The sequence below is a fragment of the Balaenoptera acutorostrata genome, chromosome 2 (genome assembly GCF_949987535.1).
Source record: "Balaenoptera acutorostrata chromosome 2, mBalAcu1.1, whole genome shotgun sequence".
NCBI lineage: Eukaryota > Metazoa > Chordata > Mammalia > Artiodactyla > Balaenopteridae > Balaenoptera > Balaenoptera acutorostrata.
This window is the reverse complement of record NC_080065.1, coordinates 115,928,480-115,943,451: the sequence shown is the minus strand read 5'-3', so window position 1 is coordinate 115,943,451 and position 14,972 is coordinate 115,928,480.

The following is a 14,972-nucleotide window of genomic DNA, read 5'->3' as shown; positions in this document are numbered from 1 at the left end:
CATGCATTGTTATGATCAATGACAACATCAAGTGAAATATGTTTAGATATAGGAAATGTTTACAGACGGATAGGGAAGATAATGTCGATTGTAATACAGATTTAACTGTGTGAGAATAGAAAGATAGGAAAGCAAATATATTTGGAGAATGTATGAGAGATGTTATAGCAACCTGAAGATCTTGGAAATGTAACTCTCTCTTTACACCATAGAAAATGTTAGACAAAATATACTTAATTATAATCCATTTAAAAATATTAAATTAAACATATGTAACAATCAAACCCAAAAATGGTATTTTGCTTGGTAAGCAAACCCAACGAAAACACTCAAATGTGGCGTATGTCACTTGCAAAATTGAAAAAGTATACCAAACATTTGAAATAAGTGGTATAAAATGGAGCAACTTGCCTTTCCCGTTTGAGGGAATACTCCGCATGCACTATCTCCTCCTCCTTCTCTTTAGAATTTTATAAAATTTTGTGTGAGAGTTGTTTTTAAGTAATACAATAGGAAGTTGGAACCATGACTGAATTTGAAGATTAATTAACATAATGGAGAAAGTGTGTGCGACTGTTTTCCAGAGATGGATACAATGGCTATTGGCACTTCTTATCTCGGGGAAAAAGAAAAACATTTCCATTTGTATGAAGAGTAGTCGCATTGTATTGGGTAGAAATATGGAATTTCAGTTTTCATCTATTTTATATGAATGTTAAGTAGCCAAAGGTAGATTTGATAATTATTAAGCTATTCTATCTCAGCTCCAAACGCATTCTTCCATATTCATTTTGAGATATTAGGGCTGAAACTCTACAAATCATATTGCAGCTTTGGGCTAGCGCCCTGTTGTCACAGCTAATATCTGACACTAGAGAGAGAGAGACTCAAGGCTATAAGAGGGAAGAGAAACTTTTTCCATTCTGTTTGCCTTGTGTTTACTTCCCGTTTGCTTCCTGCTCCTCTGTGTATCTTCATATCAATGGCTTTAAAAAATATTTCCAACAAAGGAAGCTGGGCTACCTTTTTGTAGCAGTTGAATCCATTTTATATTTTTTCCCAATACTTTCAGAATCAGCCACATTATACTGCCTTCAGAGACCCTCAGACTAGCCAAAAAAAAAAAAAAAAAAATAGTGTTTTCTTCAGAGATCTGGGTTTCAGCTCCATGGGGCCGCTCCTTCAAGTTTCTTATTTTTATTAGTTTCCATCTCTTCACTTTGTTTTCCAGAGGTGATAGCTGTTTCCTGCCATTTCTAACCTTGTGATAACATAGTGTTCTTTTTTGCCTTTTTAATTAACTAGATAAAAATTACTTACATTAAATTGTCTCTTTTAAAATATAAATCCTCTCTTTTAAAATGCCAGACTGATATAAGTGGTAAATTTTTGTGACTGTTCTATGTGTTGACAAATATTTGCTATATTTTGGGGGTGTGATATTCTGTATAATAATATATTCCAGTTATTTCCTAAAGACTTGACATGTATTAATTCATTTAACTAATAAAAAAAAAGAAAGAAAGAAAAAAAAGAAAGTAAGCACTCCTGGGCATATACCTGGAGAAAACCATAATTCCAAAAGATACATGCACCCCAACTTTCATTGCAGCACTATTTACAATAGCCAGGACATGGAAGCAACCTAAATGTCCATCAACAGAGGAATGGATAAAGAAGATGTGGTACATATACACAATGGAATATTACTCAGCCATAAGAAGGAACGAAATTGTACCATTTGCAGAGACGTGGATGGACCTAGAGACTGTCATACAGAGTGAAGTGAGTCAGAAAGAGAAAAACAAGTATCTTATATTAACTCATACATGTGGAATCTAGAAAAATGGTACAGATGAACCCATTTGCAAAGCAGAAATAGAGACACAGATGTAGAGAACAAATGTATGGACACCAAGGGGGGAAAGTGGCGGTGGGGGGTTATGGTGGTCTGATGAATTGGGAGATTGGGATTGACATATATACACTAATATGTATTAAATAGATAACTAATGAGAACCTATGGTACAGCACAGGGAACTCTACTCAGTCCTCTGTGGTGACCTAAATGGGAAGGAAATCCAAAAAGGAGGGGGCATATGTATACGTATATCTGATTCGCTTTGCTGTACAGCAGAAACTAACACAACATTATAAAGCAACTATACTCCAATTAAAAAAAAAAAAGTTAGAAAGAAAACCCTGGGTAGGTAGGAGATAATATTGATAATATAATTCCCATTTACAGGACAGAAAACTGAGACATTAAAAAAAAACAAAGTAACTCACTCAAGATCACATAGCCATTAAGTGTTAGAGCTGAGATTTCAAACTTGAGACATGTCAGAATACTGCTCTTAGCTGTCACAGGTGTGATATGTGTATTAGATTCAAGGTCATAACAATTAGAGTTAAGCGCAGGAAATAGAGAGCCATCTAGATATTTCAAGCAACAAAGGATTTGCTATGGGGGATTAGGTTTCTACAAACCCACTGGATGAACTAGAGGGCCAGAGGCTGTTACCAAACTTTTTAATTAAAAGTCATGCCCTGATACAATAATCCAGATTCCAGGAAACTATTACTGCCATTCATAATTCTGGAAACTGCTGCTGTCACTCCATTATGATTTAAAAAAAAATTTTTATTGGAGTATAGTTGATTTACAATGTTGTGTTAGTTTTGGGTGTACAGCAAAGTGAATCAGTTATACATATAGCCACTCTTTTTAAGGATTCTTTTCCCATATAGGTTATTACAGAGTATTGAGTAGAGTTCCCTGTGCTATACAGTAGGTCCTTATTAGTTATCTATTTTATATAGCTCCATCATTATTGTTGAAACGCAGCTACTCTGAAACAGGTACTTTACAATGGGACACCAATTCTTTTCATGCCTCACCCTTTGCAATTTGTGTTGTTTTTTAGACCCACAACTAACATCAAATCCCCACATGCTCCAGGTATTGTAGGCTTAATAATGGTCCCAAAGATGCCCACATCCTGTCAAAAGATAAACTGAAGCACATTAAAATTTTCAAGTTTATTTGAACAACATCAATTCGAATTGGGCAGTGCCAAACCAAAGTGGTTAGGAACGCTCTCAGGACTGGAGCTGGGGAAAGGCTTTTATAGAGTAGCCTCAGAAGCAAAGCAAGGAAATTATTTGATTGGCTATAGTTTAAGTGGTTGCCTTGTTTGGGAAAGCCTAGTTGGCTCTTTGTGATTGGGAGTTCTTAAATTTTGTTTTCTGGGGTATGAGAGCACTTACAGGAATTGACCCTGGCTTAGGTTTCAGTGTGCTTATGTAAGCTACCAAGACATTAGAGGCACCTCAGCCTAATGGCCTTGAAGGCAAGCAGAAATTTCCACCCCAAAATCCGTCTCTTTAGCATAAGGATTATTTTAGGCTGATTATCTTTAGGAAATAGCAGATGTGGGAAAATTCTGAAAACTGAGTAGAAATTACCCTTTTGTAAGAGACATTTACATTTATAAGGGAAATCTCCATTTGTAAGGGTATCTCCCTTTCTGTACCAGGAAAAGAAGGATAACTAAATCTCTAGCAACTCTTATCAGTGGAGAAGGCGAGGATGTGAATCTGCATAACTTTACCCTTGTTTACTGTGCTTTTCTGGGTAACCTCTTATCTGGCCTCCCCTACACAATATCTTCTTTAGTCCTTAGTTGGAGATGGTATTTCAGGTGGTGACTTGGGCCATTTGAGGGTGTTACTTTACTTAGTTTTCCTGGGTCCCTCCTGTGTATACAGGAGCTATACATGTTATTGAACTTCTGTTTGTTTTTCTCCTATTAATCTGCCTTCTGTTACAGGGGGGTCTCAGCAAACAACCTAGAAGGGTGGAAGGAAAGTTATTTTTCCTCCCCTACAGCCTCCTTGTTGAATTACTTTAATAATTCTAATCCCTGGGATGTGTGAATATGTTACCTTATATGGCAAAGGGACTTTGCAGATATGATTAAATTAAGGTTCTAGAGATGGAGAAATTATCCTGAGTTAGCTGAGCAAGCTCAGTGAAATCACAAAGATCCTCATAAGAGGGAAGCAGAAGGGTCAGGTTCAGAGAGACTGAAAGATGCCACACTGCTGGCTTTCAAGGTGGAAGATGAGGATAAGAGCCAAGGCACGCAGGAGGTCTCCAGAAGCTAGAAAAGGCAAAGGAACAAATTCTCCCCCAGAGCCTCCTGAAGGAACACAGCCTTGTTGACCATTTTAGCACTTCTGATATCCAGTACTCTAACAGAATAAATTTGTGTGATTGAAAGCACTAAATCTTTGGTAATTTTTTAACAGGAGCCCTAGGAAACGAATATACTAGGAAACAAGCTCAAAGTCTCACCCAAGAGGAGACAGCTTACTCTCTAAAGGAAACGCAAGATTTTGCTAACTTATATAGAGACATCTAGGGAATGTGTGTGGAATGGCCAAACTAATGACATGTTCCTTCTTCTCTGATCTAGCACTTTTAAAATCCATCCCCCCACACTGGCTTCAGAGGAGGTCAGTACCAGGTCTTTAAGCAAGGCAGAGCCAGCTCATCAGAAGGAAGAGGAGAGGCGGCCTCCGCTGGCAGAAGGAGCTGTGTAATATTTGTGGGTTCAGAACTCACCAATTCATTCCACTCCAGCCTCACCCTACATTCCAGTTCTCAGGGGGCCACTGCTTCTCAATCAACCGCCACACTTTTATGTAAGAGTCCTAAAGAGCCTGGGTACTTCTATGATGGCAGGATCAGACAAGTGACTGCAGGATCAGATTCTGTCTGATTTGGGGCTTATTTTGCTACCATCCGGCCACATTCTCACTTGTCACTGGACCCGTATCTCCACCCTCCCTCAAGCCTGCTGTGCCTTCCCTGTTCCACTAGTTCCCTCCCATCCATCATGTAGACTCTATTCTCAGCTTAACAAAATTTTACCTAACTTTTCAAATCCAAGATTTTCTTTTTGAGTTTTCTTCATTTTTCTCTTTAGAGCGATCTATACTTCTGAGTACACATTATACTGAATTCCATTAAGTTATTGTAGTATTTGATCTTATAAGAACATATTGCAACTCACTATCCCATTTTAAGTAGACTTAATTATTCAATTGTGCCTACCAGTGCTTCATGAAGGGTAAGAAGTCGATAACTCAGGGCTGAATGAATAATATTAACATAATAGATAGAGGTAAGTAGTTTCTGTCATTTCCTAAAGAAAGAGATATCTTTAGGTTTTTCTAAATTTCAAAAGTTGGATTGATTGAAGTTACAAGCTTTTGGCTTTCCATAGCATTTTGATTTTCTTTATAGATTACCTTGCTTTACATGAAGCTTTAAATATGTTTTTTAATATGTAAGTTTAAAAATGGAAACAACCCATTTGAAAAAAGCGATAGTGAGCAATTAAGAATTTGCTGACAATTGTATAGGTGAGATGGACGAAAGGATTTAAATCAAAATCACTAATGAATAATACGGTAAATTCTTATTAGATATGTCTGGTCTTGGGAGAGTCTTTCTTTAGCCACGTTAATCATCTTCATGACCCTTGGTGAAACACTGAGCATCGCTGTACTTCCCTCCCACTGCATTTTATTTTGCAGAGCTGCTTCCTCTTTCACCTATGAACCTGGGAACTAACCTGAGATGCTACTGTTCCCCTTAAGAAGCTTATCAAAATATCTTACTCAGTGAAGCTGTTATCCTTACACATGAATTGTTTCCCTAGTTACTAAAAAAATAGAAACATATTAAAACTTACATCAGCAGAGATGGCTTTGTCTAGGTTTATATGCATAGGTGGTTATAGCTATATACTAGCTGATGTCTCCTGGTATAAAATTTTACGGCACTGAAACATTGACCTTCTACAATGCATCATAATTGCCTTTTGAGATAATAAAGAGAAAAATTAATATTTCTTAATTCTCTTTAATATTTACAACAATCTCTTTTTCCCTAATTCTTTCCAAACGCCTGATTCTCTTCATTCCGTAGCAAAATGAATCTATTTCCATTAATTTTTCTGGATTTCTAATTACTTTGTGGTTTTATACACAGCCCTAGATATTTTAAGAATTTGCATCAAAAGAGTATTGGGAAATTATCCAATTCAGGGTAGTTATTTCTGCAATCCATGGGGTGTATCTTCCTTCATCTCCTGAATCTTCATATTTCCTCCACTTCATTAACTTGGTGTGCCACATCAATTCTGGTTCCTGTTAACTTCCATTTTTTTTCTTTCAATTAATGACAAGGAGCAGTGGGTGGTGAAATGCTGGGAAAACACACATGGTGTATGCACCACACTCCTCTAACACAGCAATGCACAGTGGAAAGTGAGAACTAAGTGAATCGAGCCAGTGTATTGATAGAAAACAAAACAGGTACTGAACGAATGCAGATTCGTGGTTGACAAGAGGTGCATGTTTGTGCACCAAAGAAAAGGAAAAGCATCTAGGAATAAACCTACCTAAGGAGACAAAAGACCTGGATGCAGAAAATTATAAGACACTGATGAAAGAAATTAAAGATGATACAAATAGATGGAGAGATATACCATGTTCTTGGATTGGAAGAATCAACATTGTGAAAATGACTCTACTACCCAAAGCAATCTACAGATTCAATGCAATCCCTATCAAACTACCACTGGCATTTTTCACAGAACTAGAACAAAAAATTTCACAATTTGTATGGAAACACAAAAAACCCCGAATAGCCAAAGCAATCTTGAGAAAGAAAAATGGAGCTGGAGGAATCAGGCTCCCTGACTTCAGACTATACTACAAAGCTACAGTAATCAAGACATTATGGTACTGGCACAAAAACAGAAATATAGATCAATGGAACAGGATAGAAACCCCAGAGATAAACCCATGCACATATGGTCACCTTATCTTTGATAAAGGAGGCAAGAATATACAGTGGAGAAAAGACAGCCTCTTCAATAAGTGGTGCTGGGAAAACTGGACAGATACATGTAAAAGAATGAAATTAGAACACTCCCTAACACCATACACAAAAATAAACTCAAAATGGATTAAAGACCTAAATGTAAGGCCAGACACCATCAAACTCTTAGAGGAAAACATAGGCAGAACACTCTATGACATAAATTACCGCAAGATCCTTTTTGACCCACTTCCTAGAGAAATGGAAATAAAAACAATAATAAACAAATGGGACCTAATGAAAGTTAAAAGCTTTTGCACAGCAAAGGAAACCATAAACAAGACCAAAAGACAACCCTCAGAAAGGGAGAAAATATTTGCAAATGAAGCAACTGACAAAGGATTAATCTCCAAAACATACAAGCAACTCATGCAGCTCAATATCAAAAAAACAAACAACCCAATCCAAAAATGGGCAGAAGACCTAAATAGACATTTCTCCAAAGAAGATATACAGATTGCCAACAAAGACATGAAAGAATGCTTAACATCACTAATCATTAGAGAAATGCAAATAAAAACTACAATGAGATATCATCTCACACTGGTCAGAATGGCCATCATCAAGAAATCTACAAACAATAAATGCTGGAGAGGGTGTGGAGAAAAGGGAACCCTCTTGCACTGTTGGTGGGAATGTAAATTGATACAGCCACTATGGAGAACAGTATGGAGGTTCCTTAAAAAACTAAAAATAGAACTACCATACGACCCAGCAATCCCACTACTGGGCATATACCCTGAGAAAACCATAATTCAACAAGAGTCATGTACCAAAATGTTCATTGTAGCTCTACTTACAATAGCCAGGACATGGAAGCAACCTAAGTGTCCTTTGACAGATGAATGGATAAAGAAGATGTGGCACATATATACAATGGAATATTACTCAGCCATAAAAAGGAATGAAACTGAGTTATTTGTAGTGAGGTGGATGGACCTAGAGACTGTCATACAGATTGAAGTAAGTCAGAAAGAGAAAAACAAATACCGTATGCTAACACAAATATATGGAATCTAAAAAAAAAAAAAGAAAAGAAAAAAAGAAAAAAGAAAGAAGAAGAACCTAGGGGCAAGACGGGAATAAAGATGCAGACCTACTAGAGAATGGACTTGAGGATACAGGGAGGGGGAAGGGTAAGCTGGGACAAAGTGAGAGAGTGGCATGGACATATATACACTACCAAATGTAAAATAGATAGCTAGTGGGGAGCAGCCACATAGCACAGGGAGATCAGCTCGGTGCTTTGTGACCACCTAGAGGGGTGGGATTGGGAGGGTGGGAGGGAGGGAGATGCAAGAGGGAAGAGATATGGGGACATATGTATATGTATAAGTGATTCACTTTGTTATAAAGCAGAAACTAACACACCATTATAAAGCAATTATACTCTAATAAAGATGTTAAAAAAAATAAAGATGGCTTCAAAAAATAATAATAAAATAAAATTTAAAAATGAAAAGGAAAGCAAGCACCTAAGAGAATAAAAATAATAAATGCAAGAAGTCAGAAGGACTAATATCTCTCCCTTGAATGGCTCTTACAGCAACAATTATTTTAAAATAGTATCTCCTAAATGTCTGTGCTGTACTTGCATTAAACAGAGTCATGACTATGAGTTATGTGATTTTCAAATCTATGACACTACCTCCAGAAACTTTGGGTAACTTTACATACCTATTACATTTCTCAAAGAAAATATAAATAAACCCCAATTATCTATTGCTTTCTCATTTAATCAATTATTTCCTCTGGATTTTGTTACAGAGATCCCAATAGCCATGTGTGTGATGACTTTGCCTTCCTCATAAAATGCAGCTGAAATGACAGATTAAATATCAAGTCTAGTTCATAGGTGGCCCTGGAAAATAGGAAGGGTTGACACAGCAAGCTCAGGAAAATGGGGAATCCCCAAAAGATGTAAAGCAGACAGGAACAAATTGATCTCCAAACCCAAAAGATCTGAAAACTCTGAAATTCCAAAAGGTGATAAGGATGACCTCAAAAACAAAAAATCTCCCAAATCGAAAAGATCAACTTTTTATTTAGCAGGACCTAACATAATCACAAAATTGTAGTAGTAGCAGTGTAGCAGGGACTGAATGAAAACGCGGGTAATCAAAGGTAGCAGAAGAACAAAGGCATCCGGAGCCACTGTCTCTTGTATTTACCTTTGGGCCATTATCTAACCCCCCCATCACAGCCACCTATGAATGGGTGCTTTTCACTCAGATTGTCACCTGTCACATGTCCCCATTGCCCACTTCCCTACCTGTGACAATCAATGGATGTTGGGTTCCAACAACTTTCTTTGCTGCTTGGTGAATTAAGTATTTGGGGTGATATTATTTAAATTTGTTGTATCAATTGAGAAATACAGAATGGAATATTAGTGTTTAGAAATAGGAAGTTAATCACTAGAAAAACAGAACTCTGTAATAGTACTTTTAAGTTACCAGAAGAAGACAATAAAAGGAAAAATATAATGGATCAATCCCACCAAAGTGAAGAAAAGAAAAAGGGAAACATATTATGATAAATATGATTTATTTTAAAAATAGAAAGGATAAAGCAAAATGTTATTCCTCACAAATCTGCCATTGCACTACTATCGGTACTTCATCCATCACATATTCCTCTGCATTCCCAATATGTAGGGACAAAGTTCTTAAGATGCCTCAGGGCACCAAGTCCAAAAGTCAATCCACTTGACTCCCACAAGCTAGTTCTTAGGGTAGTGCTTATCAGAGCAAGAATAGAAGGCTGAATTTGGTAATAAAAATTAAATTTACTATGCACCAGAGTGGGCAGTTATAATAAGAATATCACCAAACACAAACTCCCAAGTCTTACTTGCTTTATTCCTCCCTATGGCACCCAAGGGTGATTTATCTTCTCTTTCATGCCCTTCCTTTTTAGAAATGCTTCTCAGGCTGACTGGCTTCACTTTTATATTTTACTGCGCTTATTATCAGGAAATGACTTCCTTACCATCTCAATTTGGGGATGCTGGAGCAGAATTTCACCAAGCTTTCCAGATCATTAAGTTTTACCTTATTTACTCTAGCAGGAAAGGGCAGTTGAGTTAAAGTCAATCTTGGACAACACGAATCTGTAAAGGCATGTTAAGTCTCACAAAGATCTTTCTTAATGTGTGCATCTTGCTAGAGAAGGAATAGGAAAGTTCTGCTGAGATGAGCACTGAACAGAATTGATCAGCCTTTCGCTCCACTCTCGTGGTGGACCAGAACCTGTAAACCTACGAGAATACTCTAGATAGCCTTTGGTCTCCAAACCTTAACTAATTGATACAGGGCATAGGGGAGCAATAAGGTTCTCTTCTGCTAGGCCATGGTTCCTTTCTCACTGTTTTGTCATTGAGCAGAACAGGCAAACAATATGGATATGTTAACCATAAAATTTCTACTTACTCCAGTTTGACTAGAGTTAGTGGGAGAAGCAATAGGTAGGAGAGAGTAGGAGTGATCAGCTTTCTAGGTGTGCAGAATACAGGCTTGCATTGACCAGCTGACAATTCACATTCTTTTCCTCTGTCCTGATTCTTAGTCTGCATCACAAATCCAAATTCCTCCCTAGAACATCCACAAAGGCAAACTAGGTGGACAGGCAGGTACACCAAGTCTTGACCCAACTTCAAGTTACTAAGTACTTCATTTACATGTGTTTGTTTCTCCTTATAATATCCTTAATATAGGGTAGAGTTCCTGTCATTTAGGACATCCTGAACACTTTACTGAGGTATAATTTGATTTTTTTTTTAAAGAGAGTTATTGAGGTACAACTATCATAAAATAAACTGCATATATTTAGTAAACAATTTGGTACATTTTGACATAAGTATATATCCATGAAACTATCACCTCAGTCATGATAATGAACATGCCCATCACCCCCAATAGCTTTTTTTTTTTTTTTTTTTTTTTTTTTTTATAGCTATTCTATCTATTTATTTATTTATTTATTTATTTTTAGCTGTGTCGGGTCTTCGTTTCGTGCGAGGGCTTTCTCTAGTTGTGGCAAGCGGGGGCCACTCTTCATCGTGGTGCGGGGGCCACTCTTCATCGCGGTGCGCGGGCCTCTCACTATCGCGGCCCCTCCCGTTGCGGGGCACAGGCTCCAGACGCGCAGGCTCAGCAGTTGTGGCTCACGGGCCCAGTTGCTCCGCGGCATGTGGGATCTTCCCAGACCAGGGCTCGAACCCATGTCCCCTGCATTAGCAGGCAGATTCTCAACCACTGCGCCACCAGGGAAGCCCCCAATAGCTTTTTTGTGCCCCCTTGTAAAATGTCCTTTCTTCCCACATCTCATTCTCAATCAATCACTGGTCTACTTTCTCTTACAATAGATTGTTTGCATTTTTCTATAATTTCCTATAAATGGAATCATTTAGTATGTGTTCTTTTTTGTCTAGTTTCTTTCACTCATCATGATTATTTTGAGATTTAGCTATATTGTTGCATATATTGATAGTTTATTCCTTTTTATTGCTGAGTAGTATTCTATCGTACGAATTTACAACTATTTACTTTTTTCCATTCATCTGTTGATAGACATTTATGTTGTTTCCAGGTATTGGCTATTAAAAATAAAACTGTTTTGGACATTTGTGTACAAGTCGTTGTATGGGAGTGTACTTTCATTTCTCTCGAGTAAATGTTTGGTGGTGGAATGGCTGGGTCATATTGTAGGTATATATTTAACTTTCAAGAAGTTGTCAACCTGTTTTCCAAAAATGTTGTGCCATTTTACATTCCTACCAGCAGTATATGACAGTTTTTGTTCTGTTATATCCTTATTTACAGTAGGTATAGTCAGTCTTTTAAATTTTTGCTATGTAATGGTATCTAAATAGATTTTAATAGCATTTCTCAAATCACTAGTGATGTGGAGCATCTTTTTGTGTGCATCTTTACTATATCTTTACTATTTTATCTTTTGTGGTGAGGTGTATGTTCAAATCTTTCGTCCATGCTCTACCAGTTGTTTTCTCATTACACGGTGGTAAGAGTCTTTATACATTCTAGAATAATAGTCTATATATAATCTAAATATATATATATGTAATTTTCTCCTAATCTTTGATTTGTCTTATGATTTTTATGTCATGCCTTTTGAAGAGCAAAATTAAAATTTTGATGAAGTCCAATTATTGATTTCTTCCTTTATAATTCATTTTTATATCCTATTTTAGAAATATTTGCCAAGTCCAAGGTCATTAAGATTTTCTTCCAGAAAGTTTTATGGTTTTAATTTACATTTAGGTCTTGGATCCATTTTAATTTTTGTATGTGGGTTAAGGTGAAGGTAGATTCTCTTTTTTATCATTTTTATTTTTATTTTTCATTTTTCTCCTTCTTTCTCTATTTTATTTTTTGTATATGGCTATACATTTGTTTTTGCTCCATTTGTTGACAAGATTATCCTTTTTCCATTGAACTGCCTTGGCTTCTTTGTCAAAAATCAATTGATTTTATATATGGTCAAAGATTATAGCCAAATGTTTTAGCTCTAATTGGAAGCTCTCTGTGGGGAAGATCTAGGTTAAAACCTTCTTCCCAGAAATCACTAACTAGGTTACCTTAGATGAGTTTCTGCCATCTTGTCTCAGTTTGCCCATCAACAGAATGAAGATATTAATAAAAATCTTAGACATCATCTACTACAGTTCACCTCTTGCATCCCTCAGACGTACTCAAGATTCTCATCAAGTTTATTCCATTCTGAAACTCATTCTTCAAGGTGATAGCCAGTCATCATTTTTAAAGAAAATGTTTACAAGATGTGGATTAGAAGGACCAGCTATATTATTTTTCTGTAGCAGTTAGTTACAAGGCCACAAATAATATAATTTATCTCTTTAACCACCCATTGTACATCTCTTTCACCTTAGCTAACACCTCTGCTAGTCTAGGTTGCATGCTTCTTGGGTAAGCTGTATCTTCATCTTTGGATGAAGATGGCTTTGTGCTCTGAACTGGCTTTGTGCTCTTTTGTCAGTTTGCTATAAATGTCCTGCATGATCATCACGAGACATGGAAGAAAGAAGTGGTTCCCCAGTGAACCCCCAAATTCCAAAAATATTCTACCTTATCCCAATTATGTATCAGCAACTCTTATCTCCTCATGATAAACAGGGTTAATTATCCTTGCTAGTATAACAAGCTATTTTCTGCCTGCTGGTCTATTGGTATGATAAATCTAAAACAACCAAGCTGAAGTTGTATCTTTAGGTATAATGGAACTCATACTTCTGTCACATGATTAAAGTAATCCCATTTCCCCCAGGAACCAGGGCTCTAGTCCAGAAAACCTTAAAGTTTCAGGAACAGGAAGCACAATGTTCCCCAGTGGGTCATTTGGACTGATGGTGAGGAAGGCTGCTCTTGCTTCTTCACCTTGATTTCTGGATGCATGTATCTTATGTATTGGGAATGCTGAACCACATAATGGCTATTGGTTCAAAATATAAGCTGCATCTTGAAGAACAATGCCCCAGCCCCTTGATGGTATCATTCTTAAGCTGAAACTTTAGCTATGCACTGAAGAAGCCATTCTGATGTTCCACTGGGTTGGCAGCTTATGAATAATGATGTATGTGTTAGGACCAGTGGGCATATGCCCAATATCACACCTGCTTTGTCACAAAATGGGCCTCTTCCTCTGAGGTGATGTTATGTGAGATTCCATGATTATAAGTCAGAAACTCTGAGCCATCAAATAGTGGTGATGGCCAAGGTAGTATGGGAAGGGATGGAAAGAAACATATTCAATCATGGATCGATCTCTGTAAACCCAAATTGTTGTCCCCTCCAGGCTGAAAGATTTACTCAACTTGTCACCAAGTGGCTGTTTTGTTTCTTGAGGAATGGTGACACATTGGGATTTAACATCAATTCTTTTTTGATTGGTTGAATTTCAACACTGGTAGTAACCATGCTCTATCTTGGCAGCATTGGCATTATGTGCAAACCTTTATCCCTGACACTATGACTACTCCATTTAGAGGCTGATTTTTCAAGTACTGTGTTGTCATGGATGTAGCCATGTCAGGAATACAGGTTATGCACATGTACTCAGACTACTTCCCTTCTATACCTACTTGATGGCCAGGTATACTATACAAAGCTCTGCCCACAGTAGAGTTTCATCTCACTGCTGTCTTGAGTGGAATTGCAGTATAGCAGCAATACACTTTTGAATTTTACCAACATGACAACCTGAACCCATCACATTCTGTCAGCCAATCATAGGGACTCCCCACCCCAAAGCCATATGTATGCTGTGGGACTGACATCAATGCAATAGGCAAAGTTGTCTTGAAGGGAAAATCTGGATCATCTGTAGCTTTCTTATCTTCCCCAGGCCCCCTTAGGCACAAACTTGAATGTATCACTTCCATCCTATGCTTTACCCTTCAATCTTATTACTGAGTGTCTCTGACAAAATCCAGATATGAATGGGCATCTCCATCATATAATAACTTGATGCTCCAAAGTCAGAAGCCAAGCTTCTATTAGGGTTCAGTAGCATGCTAGGAGCCACTTTTCAAATGATGAATAGTTCTCTGTTGCAGATGGCATCATCTTGCTGCAGAAGTGTAGGGTGTCTGTGCTGTGACTCTTCTCTTGGGGCTCACAGAAAACGTACATGGTACCCTTATCTAGAATCTCTAACACCATAGAAGTTCCCATGATATATGGCCCAAGAAGCAGCAGTCTTGTAATGCAGCCTGATCCTACAGAAAAGCCCCATTCAAATCTGGGAGCTGTCCACGTTACCCAGTAAATGGGTTCACATCGTTGGTCATAATTTAGCTCCCTTTTGCTGGCAGGTTAATTGGGGATATAATGGGAACTTGTATTCTTTTATGTTTTTGAGAGTAGCACTAATCCCTGCAATTCCACATAGGATAATATATTGCTTCTGATTTTTTATCTTGGCCAGGGTCAGCAAGTTCAAGTGCTTCCACTTGGCTTTTCGTCTCCTTCTGGCT